Genomic DNA, 12973 nt, shown 5'->3' on the forward strand with positions numbered 1-12973 from the left:
GCCGAAGGGCCTGTACTGCGCTGTATTGTTCTATGTTCTATATGTTCTATCGTGTCCTCTGTGCCCCTATTAATAAAGCAGAGGATACCGTCTGCTTTATTAACGGCTCTTTCAACCTTTTCTACCTGCTTCAATGATTTATACACTTGTCCATCCATTTCCCGCTGTTCCTGCACACACTTTTGGAATTATATCCTTTATTTTATATTGCCTACTTGTGTTCTTCGTACAGAAATTAATCACTTCATTTCTTGTCTGCCATATGTTCTCCTGTTGCACCAACAAGTCTATGTCCTTTCAGTGTTCGACGGTGTTCAGAATTCCTGGAGCTCTTTTCACAACCACAGGCCGGCCCAAAATATTTCAGACAATAATGTTCTCTTGAAATGTACTCTTTGAACTGTGCAAATTGCTGAACTTTTGAACTGCCTGTTGGACAACATCGGAAATTCCCATGTCGGGATGGGCGGTTACTGCAAGTGTGGCTCTATGGCGCAACGGATAGCGCGTTAGACTTCTGATTGCTGTCGTGGTGAGACGTTCAATGGTCGTGGGTTCGACTCCCATGAGAGTCACGTTTTAAATAATGTTTTACGAAATCAGTCACGGGTTGATCAATGTTCCCAGAGGACTGCCGCCCGGAACTTCCTTCCAGAAAGGTTCCTCCAGTCACTCCCCCACTTTCTCATCAGAACAACGTCACAGAAGAAACCACACCACCTTCACAGAACGACCATTTAGCAAGAAAGTAAAATATGTGAACTATGCTGACCCGAATCAGTCTGCTCAAACGTGAGTTCTTGTTGAAAGAAAAATTGAGGAAGTGAATAGTTGACTGGCAACCGCAGGTCAGTAATGTCGTAGCTCCTGGTTTAAGGAGCAGAGTGCTGCAGCGGAATGATGGGCCATTACCCCGAGTACGAAGAATCGAGGGTATTCCCTGCTATTTACAATCGCCCTCACAAGAAAGCAAACAGAAACAACGTTCCTGTTTGCTTTACAGCAAATACCTATCAGAATCCTGCTTGCAGTCGCATCCCGACAGTTGTCCCAGGAATGAAGCAGACAGTATTACAATATTGTAAAGGTAAAAAATGGGGAACCACAGAGAAAATGCTGTAAAAAGGGATGGGTGAGTAAATTTGCAGATGACACTAAAGTCGGTGGAGTTGTGGATAGTGCGGAAGGATGTTACAAGTTACAGAGGGACCATAAGACCATAAGACATAGGAGCGGAAGTAAGGCCATTCGGCCCATCGAGTCCACTCCACCATTCAATCATGGCTGATTTCAACTCCATTTGCCCGCTCTCTCTCCATAGCCCTTAATTCCTCGAGAAATCAAGAATTTATCAACTTCTGTCTTAAAGACACTCAACGTCCCGGCCTCCACCGCCCTCTGTGGCAATGAATTCCACAGACCCACCACTCTCTGGCTGAAGAAATTTCTCCTAATCTCTGTTCTAAAGTGACTCCCTTTTATTCTAAGGCTGTGCCCCCGGGTCCTAGTCTCCCCTGCTAAAGGAAACTACTTCCCTACGTCCACCCCATCTAAGCCATTCATTATCTTGTAAGTTTCTATTAGATCTCCCCTCAACCTCCTAAACTCCAATTAATATAATCCCAGGATCCTCAGACGTTCATCGTATGTTAGGCCTACCATTCTTGGGATCATCCGTGTGAATCTCCGCTGGAACCGCTCCAGTGCCAGTATGTCCTTCCTGAGGTGTGGGGCCCAAAATTGCTCACAGTATTCTAAATGGGGCCTAACTAATGCTTTATAAAGCTTCAGAAGTAAATCCCTGCTTTTATATTCCAAGCCTCTTGAGATAAATGACAACATTGCAATTGCTTTCTTAATTACGGACTCAACCTGCAAGTTTACCTTTAGAGTATCGTGGACTAGGACTCCCAAGTCCCTTTCCACTTCAGCATTATGAATTTGGTCACCGTTTAGAAAATAGTCCATGCCTCTATTCTGTTTTCCAAAGTGCAAGACCTCGCACTTGCCCACGTTGAATTTGATCAGCCATTTCTTGGACCACTCCCCTAAACTGTCTAAATCTTTCTGCAGCCTCCCCACCTCCTCCATACTACCTGCCCCTCCACCTATCTTTGTATCATCGGCAAACTTAGCCAGAATGCCCCCAGTCCCATCCTCTAGATCGTTAATATATAAAGAGAACAGCTGTGGTCCCAACACTGAACCCTGCGGGACACCACTCGTCACTGGTTGCCATTCCGAAAAAGAACCTTTTATCCCAACTCTCTGCCTTGTGCCTGACAGCCAATCGTCAATCCATGTTAGTACCTTGCCTCGAATACCATGGGCCCTTATTTTACTCAGCAGTCTCCCGTGAGGCACCGTATCAAAGGCCTTTTGGGAGTCAAGATAGAGAACATCCATTGGCTCTCCTTGGTCTAACCTATTTGTTATCTCTTCAAAGAACTCTAACACGTTTGTCAGGCACGACCTCCCCTTACTAAATCCATGCTGACTTGTCCTAATCCGACCCTGCACTTCCAAGAATTTAGAAATCTCATCCTTAACAATGGATTCTAGAATCTTGCCAACAACCGAGGTTAGGCTAATTGGCCTATAATTTTCCATCTTTTTCCTTGTTCCCTTCTTGAACACGGGGGTTACAACAGCGATTTTCCAATCCTCTGGGACTTTCCCTGACTCCAGTGACTTTTGAAAGATCATAACTAATGCCGCCACTATTTCTTCAGCTATCTCCTTTAGAACTCTCGGATGTCGCCCATCTGGGCCCGGAGATTTATCAATTTTTAGACCTCTTAGTTTCTCTCGCAATTTCTCCTTTGTGATGGTTACCATATTCAACTCTGCCCCCTGACTCTCCTGAATTGTTGGGATATTGCTCATGTCTTCTACTGTGAAGACTGACGCAAAGTACTTATTTAGTTCCTCAGCTATTTCCTTGTCTCCCATCACCAGATTACCAGCGTCATTTTGGAGCGGCCCAATGTCTACTTTTGCCACCCGTTTGTTTTAATGTATTTAAAGAAACGTTTACTATCATTCCTAATGTTACTGGCTAGCCTACCTTCATATTTGATCCTCTCTTTCTTTATTTTTCTCTTTGTTATCCTTTGTTTGTTGTTGTAGCCTTCCCAATCTTCTGACTTCCCACTACTCTTTGCCACATTATAGGCTTTCTCTTTTGCTTTGATGCATTCCCTAACTTCCTTTGTCAGCCATGGCTGCCTAATCCCCCCCCCCCCCCCCCCTCTGATAACCTTTCTTTTCTTTAGGATGAACCTCTGTACTGTGTCCTCAATTACTCCCAGAAACTCCTGTTATTGCTGTTCTACTGTCTTTCCCACTAGGCTCTGCTCCCAGTCGATTTTAGTCAGTTCCTCCCTCATGCCCCTGTAGTTAGCTTTTTTTTAACTGTAACACCTTTACATGTACATAGATGACTGCAGCTCTGGGCGGAGAGGTTGCAAATGGAGTTTAATGCAGAAAAGTGTAAGGTGATTCATTTTGGAAGGAATAACAGGAAGACAGAGTACTGGGCTAATGGTAAGATTCTTGGCAGTGTGGATGAGCAGAGAGATCTCGGTGTCCATGTACATAGATCACTGAAAGTTGCCACTCAGGTTGAGAGGGTTGTTAAGAAGGCGTACGGTGTGTTAGTTTTTATTGGTAGAGGGATTGAGTTTCGGAGCTATGAGGTCATGTTGCAGCTGAACAAAACTCTGGTGCGGCTGCATTTAGAGTACTGCGTGCAATTCTGGTCACCGCTTTATAGGAAGGATGTGGAAGCATTGGAAAGGGTACAGAGGAGATTTACCAGAATGTTGACTGGTATGGAGGGAAGATCTTATGAGGAAAGGCTGAGGGACTTGAGGCTGTTTTCGTTCGAGAGAAGAAGGTTAAGAGGTGACTTAATTGAGGCATGCAAGATGATCAGAGGATTGGATAGGGTGGACAGTGAGAGCCTTTTTCCTCGGATGGTGATGTCTAGCACGAGGGGACATAGCTTTAAATTCAGGGGAGATTGATATAAGACAGACGTCAGAGGTAGGTTCTTTACTCAGAGAGTAGTAAGCGTGTGGAATGCCCTGCCTGCAACAGCATTGGACTCGCCAACACTAAGGGTATTCAAATGGTCATTGGATAGACATACGGACGATAAGGGAATAGTGTAAATGGGCTTTAGAGTGGTTTCACTGGTCGGCGCAACATCGAGGGCTGAAGGGCTGTACTGCGCTCTAATGTTCTATGTTCTAAATCTCAGCTGCTTTGGCAGCATCTATGGGGAGAGAAAAGAGCTAACGTTTGGAGTCCAGGTGACACTTTGTCAAAGCTGGACACGAAACATTATCCAGTAGTACCACACAGAGGGGCAATATAGATATATAACGATAACCAGCAATACGTCACAAGGGAGCAATAAAGAAATAAAACATTATCGAGGAATAAGTCACAATAGAAACTGAGTGCCCAGCTTCCCCTCTCGGACGGATGCGGACAATCCAACCAGCCAGACTATATGCAACAAGGGAAGAAGGATTTTACCCGGAGTCCTGGGATCATTATTAATTCCTCAACCAGAGTCACTGAACAGGCTATCCAGTCATTCACTGGGCTTTTACCTGTGGGATCATTCTGTGCGAATTTAAGAAGGAATGTCTTGTGCTGAGATCGCCGCTTCCCCATTGAATGGGAGGCATTTGATCTTCGTGGGTTGAACATTTTGCTGGAGAAATGTAACCTCGTGGAGGAAAAGTCAATATCAGGAGGCGGATTCGGATCCACGCCACCAGAGAAGACTGTGACCTTCGACCGCTCGGCCATCCTGACGCGTTGTGGCAAAAGATATGCTCCGTGCAGAAATCGATTTAAATTCCACCTTCATCGTCATTTCATTTCAAACTAGATGTACTTTTACGATTTTTGAACCCCAGCCAGAGGCCTGTATCTGAGTGCCATCCTATTCCGAGCCGCTGGTGGTTAAGGAGCTTCTCATTGCTGCAGTCATCAGTTTGCCCCAATCAACAAGGTCCGAATTCCCGCTCTACCTGTTCCTCACACGAAGGTATTGAGAGTCTAAGATCTAAGCGGCGTGAAGGATCCAATAGGAAAGTTGCATCCTGGCGACAGGAATCTCTCTGCACAGCTGATTTCACAGACAAGTAGCCGAAGGCGCCCTCCAGTGTCCAAACAGGAGAAATTCCATCCAGTAGATGCGGCAGCAGACGATTCTGGGAGAAGTCAACTGAGTCACCACGACTGTACTGTGGGTAGCTGAAAAACAGGTGTCAAGGAGCGGATCAGACTGAAAGCAAAACTTTGATACTAATAAAGGTATAGTCAGAAGTACAGCTGGGTGACACCAAACTGTTGGCTTTTCGTATGAGTGAACGTATAAATAGCAGAGAATGGTTTCAATCCATCGACCTCTGGGATATGGGCCCAGCACGCTTCCGCTGCGCCACTCTGCACCTCGTTGAATGCCTCTGGGCTTGGACTTGAGGCAAAGTTTAAAGAAATTAGTAACAGGTTGATCAATATTCCCAGAGAGGCGAAACTGCCGCCACGAACTTCCTTCCATGAAGGTGTTTCCAGTCACTCCCCACTTCCGCATCAGAACTACGTCACATAAGAAATCACATCCCCTTCACAGAACAACCATTCAGCACGAAAGTAAAATATCTGAACGATGCTGACCAGAGTCAGTGTGCTCAAACGCGTGTTCTTGGTGAAAGAAAAAATGAGAAAGTGAATAGTTGTGTGGCTACTGCAGGGCAGTAATGTTGTAGCTCCTGGTTTAAGGAGCAGAGTGCCGCAGCGGAAGCGTGCTGGGCCATTAGACCGAGGTCGAGGAATCGAGGCCATTCTCTGCAGTTACATTCACACTGACAAAAACGTAAACATAGCGCACGTTTCTGTTAACTTTGCAACAAATACCTATCAGAATCTTGCTTGCAGTCTCATCCCGACATTTGTCCCAGGAATTAAGGAGACAGCATTACAACACTGTAAAGTTCACAAACAAAGATCCACAGAGAACATGATGTAAAATCTCCAAGCAGGAGGAAGTTGGTCCAGCATTGACCCTTTGTCAATGCTGGACTCGAAGCGCTTTCCAGTAGTACCCCACAGAGGGGCAATATAGATATACAACGATTTTCAGTAATAACTCACAGGGGGCCAATAAGGAAATACATCTTTATCGAGCAATGAATCACAATAGAAACCGAGTCACCCAACTTCCCCTCTTGGACGGATGTGAACACTCCAACCAGCCAGACATTTTCCCACAAGAGAAGACGATTTTTCCCCGGAGTCGAGGAATCAATATTTATTCCTCAATCAGAGTTTATGTGCAGATTATGCAGTCATTAACTGGGCTTTTGCCTGTTGCGTCTTGCTGTGCGAATGTAAGCAGGAATCTCATGTCCTGAGGTCACCACTTCCCCATTGAATGGGAGGTACTGGATCTTCCTTGAGTTGAACATTTTGCAGGAGAAATGTAATCTCTTGGAGGAAAAGTCAATCTCTGGAATGGTATCCGAAGCCACGCCTCCAGAGGTGACGGCGACCTTAACGCAGCGCCTTAGATCGCTCGGCCATCCTGACACTTTGCGGCCGAAGAATTTCTCCGTGCACAAATCGATTTAAATTCTATCTTCATCGTCATTTGATTTGAAACTAAATGTTCTTTTACTATTTTTGTACCATAGCCAGAGTCCTGTATCTGAGTGCCATGCACCTCCAAGCCGCAGCGGCTTAAGGAGCATTTTATCGCTGCATTGATCAGTTTGCTCCAATCAACAAGGACCGAATTCCTGCTCTACCTGTTCATCCCACGAAGGCATTGAGAGTCAAAGATCTGAGCAACGTGCGGTATCCAATTGGACAGTTGAAACCTGGCGACTGGAATCTCTCTCCACAGCTGCTCCTGATGCTGATTTTACAGACGAGTAGACGGAGAACCCCTCCAGTGTCCAACCAGGAGGAATTTCATCCAGCAGATGCCGCAGAAGATCATTCTGGGAGAAGTCAACTGAGTCACCTTGACTGTACTGTGGGTAGCTGAAGAACAGGTGTCAAGGAGCGGATCGGACTGAAAGCAAAACTTTGATACTAATAAACAAAACGGCAGATGTGCTGCTGGGTGACAGCGACTTGTTTGCTTTTGGTGTGAGTGAGAATGCACTGGGCCCAGCACGCTTCCGCTGCGCCACTCTCCTCGTGGTTGAGTCTGTCTGTGATCGGACTTGAGGCAAAGTTTGATGAAATCGGTAACAGGTTGATCAATGTTCCCAGAGAGGTGAAACTGCCGCCACGAACTTCCTCCTGTGAAGGTGTTTCCAGTCGCTCCCACTTTCCCATCAGAACAACGGCACAGAAGAAATCACAGATCCTTCACAGACCAACCATTCAGCACGAAACTAAAATATCTGAACGATGCTGACCAGAGTCAGTGTGCTCAAACGTGTGTTCTTGGTGAAAGAAAAAATGAGGAAGTGCATAGTTGTCTGGCTACCGCAGGGCAGTAATGCCGTAGCTCCTGGTTTAAGGAGCAGAGGACCGCAGCGGAACCGTGCTGGGCCATTAGCCCTAGTTCGAGGTTGTTCTCTGCTGTATACATTCTCACTCACACCAAAAGTAAACATAACGCACGTTCCTGTTGGCTTTGCAGCAAATACCTACCATCCCGACATTTGTCCCAGGAATGAAGGAGACAGCATTACAACATAGGGAACCACGGAGAAAATGCTGTAAAATCTCAACAGGTTAGGCATGTCCTGAGACCTAGGATTTCCCTTGAATGGGAGGTATTAGATCTTCCCAGGTTTGAAAATCTTGCTCGAGAAATGTAACCTCGTGGAACACAAGTCCATATCAGGAGTGGAATTCGAACCCAGAGCACCAGAGTAGGCTTCGACTTTAACACAGCGCCTTTGGCCGCCCAACCATCAGAACACGTTGCGATAGAAGATACAAATCGATTTAAATTATATTTTCAACGCCATTTCATTTCAAGTTAGATCTGCTTTTCCCATTTATTTATTTTTAAAATAAATTTAGAGCACCTAATTCATTTTTTCCAACTAAGCGGCAATTTAGCGTGTTCAATCCACCTACTTGGCACATCTTTGGGTGATAGAACATAGAAAATAGAACATAGAACAATACAGCGCAGTACAGGCCCTTCGGCCCACGATGTTGCACCGAAACAAAAGCCATCTAACCTACACTATACCATTATCATCCATATGTTTATCCAATAAATTTTTAAATGCCCTCAATGTTGGCGAGTTCACTACTGTAGCTGGTAGGGCATTCCACGGCCTCACTACTCTTTGCGTAAAGAACCTACCTCTGACCTCTGTCCTATATCTCTTACTCCTCAGTTTAAAGTTATGTCCCCTCGTGCCAGCCATTTCCATCCGCGGGAGAAGGCTCTCACTGTCCACCCTATCCAACCCCCTAATCATTTTGTATGCCTCTATTAAGTCTCCTCTTAACCTTCTTCTCTCCAGCGAAAACAACCTCAAGTCCATCAGCCTTTCCTCATAAGATTTTCCCTCCATACCAGGCAACATCCTGGTAAATCTCCTCTGCACCCGCTCCAAAGCCTCCACGTCCTTCCTATAATGCGGTGACCAGAACTGTATGCAATACTCCAAATGCCAACACACCAACACGGGGCGAATGTGTAAGCTCTACGCGGACAACTACCCAGAACAGGATCGAACTTGGGACCTCGACGCAGTGACGCTTTTCCTATTTCTCAACCCCCGCCAGAGTCCTGTATCTGAGTGCCACCCTTCTCCAAGCCGCAGGGCATAAAGGAGCTGCTCAAAGCTGCATTGGTCAGTTTTCACCAATCAGCACGGAGCGAATTCCCACTCTACCTGTTCCTCACACCAAGGTATTGAGAGTCTAAGATCTGAGCGACGTGACGCATCCAAATGGAGCGTTGCAACCTGGCGACTGAAATCTCTCTCCACAGCTGCTTCCGGTGCTACTTTCACATACTAGTAGCCGAAGAACCCCTCCAGTGTCCAAACAGGAGGGAGTTCATCCAGTCGAATCGTCAGAAGGGAATTATGGGAGAAGTCAATCCGATCACCTCGACTGCACTGTGGGTAGCCGAAGAACTGGTGGCAATGAGCGGCTAAGCCCCAAACACGTCTGCCTCCATTCCTCCCTTGAATCCAACTCGATGCAATCTGGCCTGACAAACTGGAAAGGATTGTCACATCAGTGATTGCAGATCGATCGTGGAAAACTGAATTCCACTTCCGAAAAATGTGTGGATGAAAAATCGACGAGGACGGGATTCGAACCCACGTGTACACAGCACAAAAGATAAACAGTCCATCGCTTTAATCACTCAGCCACTTCGTCCCACAGGTTCAGACGCCAATACGTCTCAATTTGTTTTGCATCCATGAACTGATGGAAATTATCTGCCTCGTTCGTTTCAAACTGGTGTTCAACGATGGAAATGAAGCGATGGTGGTATAGTGGTGAGCACAGTTGCCTTCCAAGCAGTTGATTCGGGTTCGATTCCCGGCCATCGCAGTAATTGTTAGCTCGGATGTCTTGACATCGTGAGTTTCAAACTGAGAAAAACTGGTCAACAGTTTCTCACTTGAATGTATGTGTAATTATCTAACTGAGGTGTATCAGATGCCAAAAGGTCCAGAAAGGTAGACATGGAGCTGATGCCTCCTCTTGTGGCGCATTCTAAAACGAGAGGTCGTGACCTTAGAATAAAAGATCGCAAATTAAAAAAGAGTGGAGGAAAAACTACTTCTCGCAAAGGGTGTGAGTCTGTGGAATTCGGTACCCCAGAGTGTGTTGGATGCAAGGAGACTGAGTAAATTTCATGACGTGTTAGAGAGATTTTTATTGGTGAGGAGTTGAAGGGTTGTGGAGAACGGGCCAGACGGTGGAGTTGAGGCCAGGATGGGATCAGCCAAGATCACATGAAATGTGTTCGGCTCACGAAGCTAAATTGCCTACTCCAGCTCCGAAGTCTTGTTTTCCAGAGAGGATGTGTTCTGGCTAAAGCGCAATCGACCTCTTCATCTGAAACATTGTCGGTAGCAGATGAGGAACATATCAGCACGATAGAATGGCGGGGCAGACTCGATGTGTCTAATGGCTTAATTCTGCTCCTGATATTTTATGAACGTATCTTTTGCGCGACTTCGTGAGTTTCAAACTGAGGAGAAGAAACAGTTTCCAAATCAGAATTTATGCGCAATTAGAGCAGTGAGTTAAATAAGTAACTTTCTCACCTATTTGTAATGTGATTTCAACATGAATAGTGTTCGACTATTAACCACCCCCAAGCCCTTAAACAAAAGCTAAACATCACAGCATTTTTACTTTATGCTCGTGACACGGACCAAACAGAGACACAGCAGACACGTTTCAGCCGAGGATGGGATTCGAACCCACGTGCGCAGAGCGTAAAGGATTATTGTGCAGCCCCTTAACCACGTGGTACAACTACTTTACTTCATGAAACATTAATGTCCGATCTTCTCACAGACAAGCAGCCGACGCACTCCTCCAGTGGACAAATAGAATGAAATTAATCCAGGAGAGGTAGCAGAAGGTAATTGTGGGAGAAGTCAACCCGGTCACCTCGCCGAGACTGTGGGTAGCCGAAGAAGAACTGGTGTCAATGAGCTGTTCAGCCCCAAACACGTCTGCCTCCGTTCCTCCCTCCTCTAACCCAACTGGATGCATTCTGGCCTGACAACTTGTAATAGACTGTCACATCAGTGAGTGTGGATCCACCTTGGAAAAATGAGTCACATTTCGCGGAAACAGTGGATACAATTTCGAGGAGTATGGGATTCGAACCCACGTGTGCAGAGCACAATAGATTATCCGTCGATCACCTTTACCGCGGCCCACAAGCGCGCAAGTTAATGTGTCTTCACTCGTTTTGCATCCATGAACAGATGGAAAGTATCGGCCTCCATCTATTCCACCTGGTGTTCAAATTTGGAAATACAGCGATGGTGGTGCAGTGGTCAGCACAGCTTTCTTCCAAGCAGTTGTACCGGGTTCGGATCCCGGCCATCGAAGTAATAGTTGTATCGGATGATTTTGCGCGACACCATGAGTTTCAAACTGAGGAAGACTGGCCAACAGTTTCTCACTCAGAATCTATGCGCAATTATCTAATTGAGGTGTATAAGATGCCAAAAGGTATGGATAAAGTAGACGTGGGGCTGATGCTTCCTCTTATGGGGCATTCTAAAACGAGAGGTCATAGTTTAAGAATAAGAGATTGCAAATTTAAAAATGATTTGAGGAAAAACTACTTCTCCCAAAGGGTTGTGATTCTGTGGAATTCGTTACCCCAGGGTGCGTTGCATACAGGGAGAGTGAGTAAAGTTAAGGAGGGGTTAGAGAGATGTTTATTGGTAATGAGTTGATGGGTTATGGAGAACGGGCAGGATGGTGGAGTTGAGGCCAGGGTGGCATAAGCCAGGATCACATGGAAGGTGTTAGGCTCAGTAGGCTAAATTGCCTACTCCCGCTCCGAAGACGTGTGTTCTCGGGAGGAGGTGCTCTGGCTGATATTGCAATCGACCACTTCATCTGTAACTTTGTAGGTAGCAGATGAGGAACAACTCAGCCATGATAGAATGGCGTGCAGACTCGATCGGTCTAATGGCTTAATTCTGCTCCTATACCTTATGAACTTACCTTTTGCGCGACTTTGTGAGTTTCAAATTGAGAGGAAGAAGCAATTTCGAACTCAGGATTTATGCGCAATAAGGGCAGGGAGTGAAATAAGTAACTTTCTCACCTTTTTATAACGTGGTATCAACATGGACAGTGTTGGACGAATTCACCACCCTCCAAGCCCTTGAACAAATGCTAAAAATCACAGCATTTTTACTTTTTGCTCATGAAGTGGACCAAACAGAGACACAACAGACACATTACAGACGAGGATGGGATTTCATTCCACGTGTGTAGAGTACAATGGATTATTGTGCATCTCATTAACCACATGATACAACTCCTTTACTTTATTGAATTTTAATACGCGATCTTCTTACAGGCAAGTAGCTAAAGAACCCCTCCCGTCTACAAACAGGAGGAGGTTCATCCTGGAGAGCTGGCTGAAGAGAATTAGGGGAGAAGTCATCCCGGTAACCTCAACTGTACTGTGGGTAGCCGAAGAACTGGTGTCAAGGAGCGGTTCCACTGACAACGTATCCACAGGCACATATAGTGACGAAGACTGTCAGGTTGAGATTGTCTCTTTCACTCTCACTCATTACCTGAGAGTGACAGGAATCCCCCATTTACAAACGGGACCAGAGAAGGGCAGAGCGAATGCACCTCACTCCCACATACAACATGTTGACGGATTCAACACAACCAAAATATAAGAAAAGATCATCACCAAATATTATGTTCTCATAAATCCCGCCGTCCCAAGTTCAATATAATATAAACAATTGTTATCAGTTGTGTGTCACTCTGACCTGCGAACTTCGTTCCACCAGAGTGTGCTGACATCGATTGGCCACGACACAGAACCGCAACAGAGCGGGGGAGATTCACATGAACTGTCGGTGTTGCAGAAACAGGTCAACATGAAGAACCGGTGATAGAATGTGATCGGCAGGACTGAGAGGTGTTAGAAGTAAGTAAAATTTAAACAATCTATATTCATGTATTTCCCAATGGAGTTGGTAGAATTTGGAAGTGTTTATCTTGAGGATCAATTAAGACGAATAGCAGAAATGTTTTTAAGTGAAATCTGGACGAGTACAGGAGTGAGAATGGATTTCAGAGACAAACAAATAATGTTGCATGAAGTAGTCCATAGAATCCACCAATTCTATAGTCTGGGTGTCGGATCTCCTGGAGCACTGTAACAATTAGAAAAGTGTCTGTTTTCAATTATGAGCATTGTGGAGAGGACGAATAACAATTTGCAGTATTT

The 12973-nt window shown here is 45.5% G+C and overlaps 1 non-coding gene across 1 annotated transcript; it reads left to right on the plus strand.

Annotated features, from left to right (window-relative positions):
* Positions 1–9495: 9495 nt before the first annotated feature.
* On the plus strand, positions 9496–9567 carry trnag-ucc (transfer RNA glycine (anticodon UCC)). Its single transcript has one exon. It is a non-coding gene; the product is annotated as a tRNA-Gly (tRNA).
* Positions 9568–12973: the final 3406 nt, after the last annotated feature.

This window comes from Scyliorhinus torazame, chromosome 24 (assembly GCF_047496885.1).
Source record: "Scyliorhinus torazame isolate Kashiwa2021f chromosome 24, sScyTor2.1, whole genome shotgun sequence".
In the NCBI taxonomy this organism is placed as follows: domain Eukaryota; kingdom Metazoa; phylum Chordata; class Chondrichthyes; order Carcharhiniformes; family Scyliorhinidae; genus Scyliorhinus; species Scyliorhinus torazame.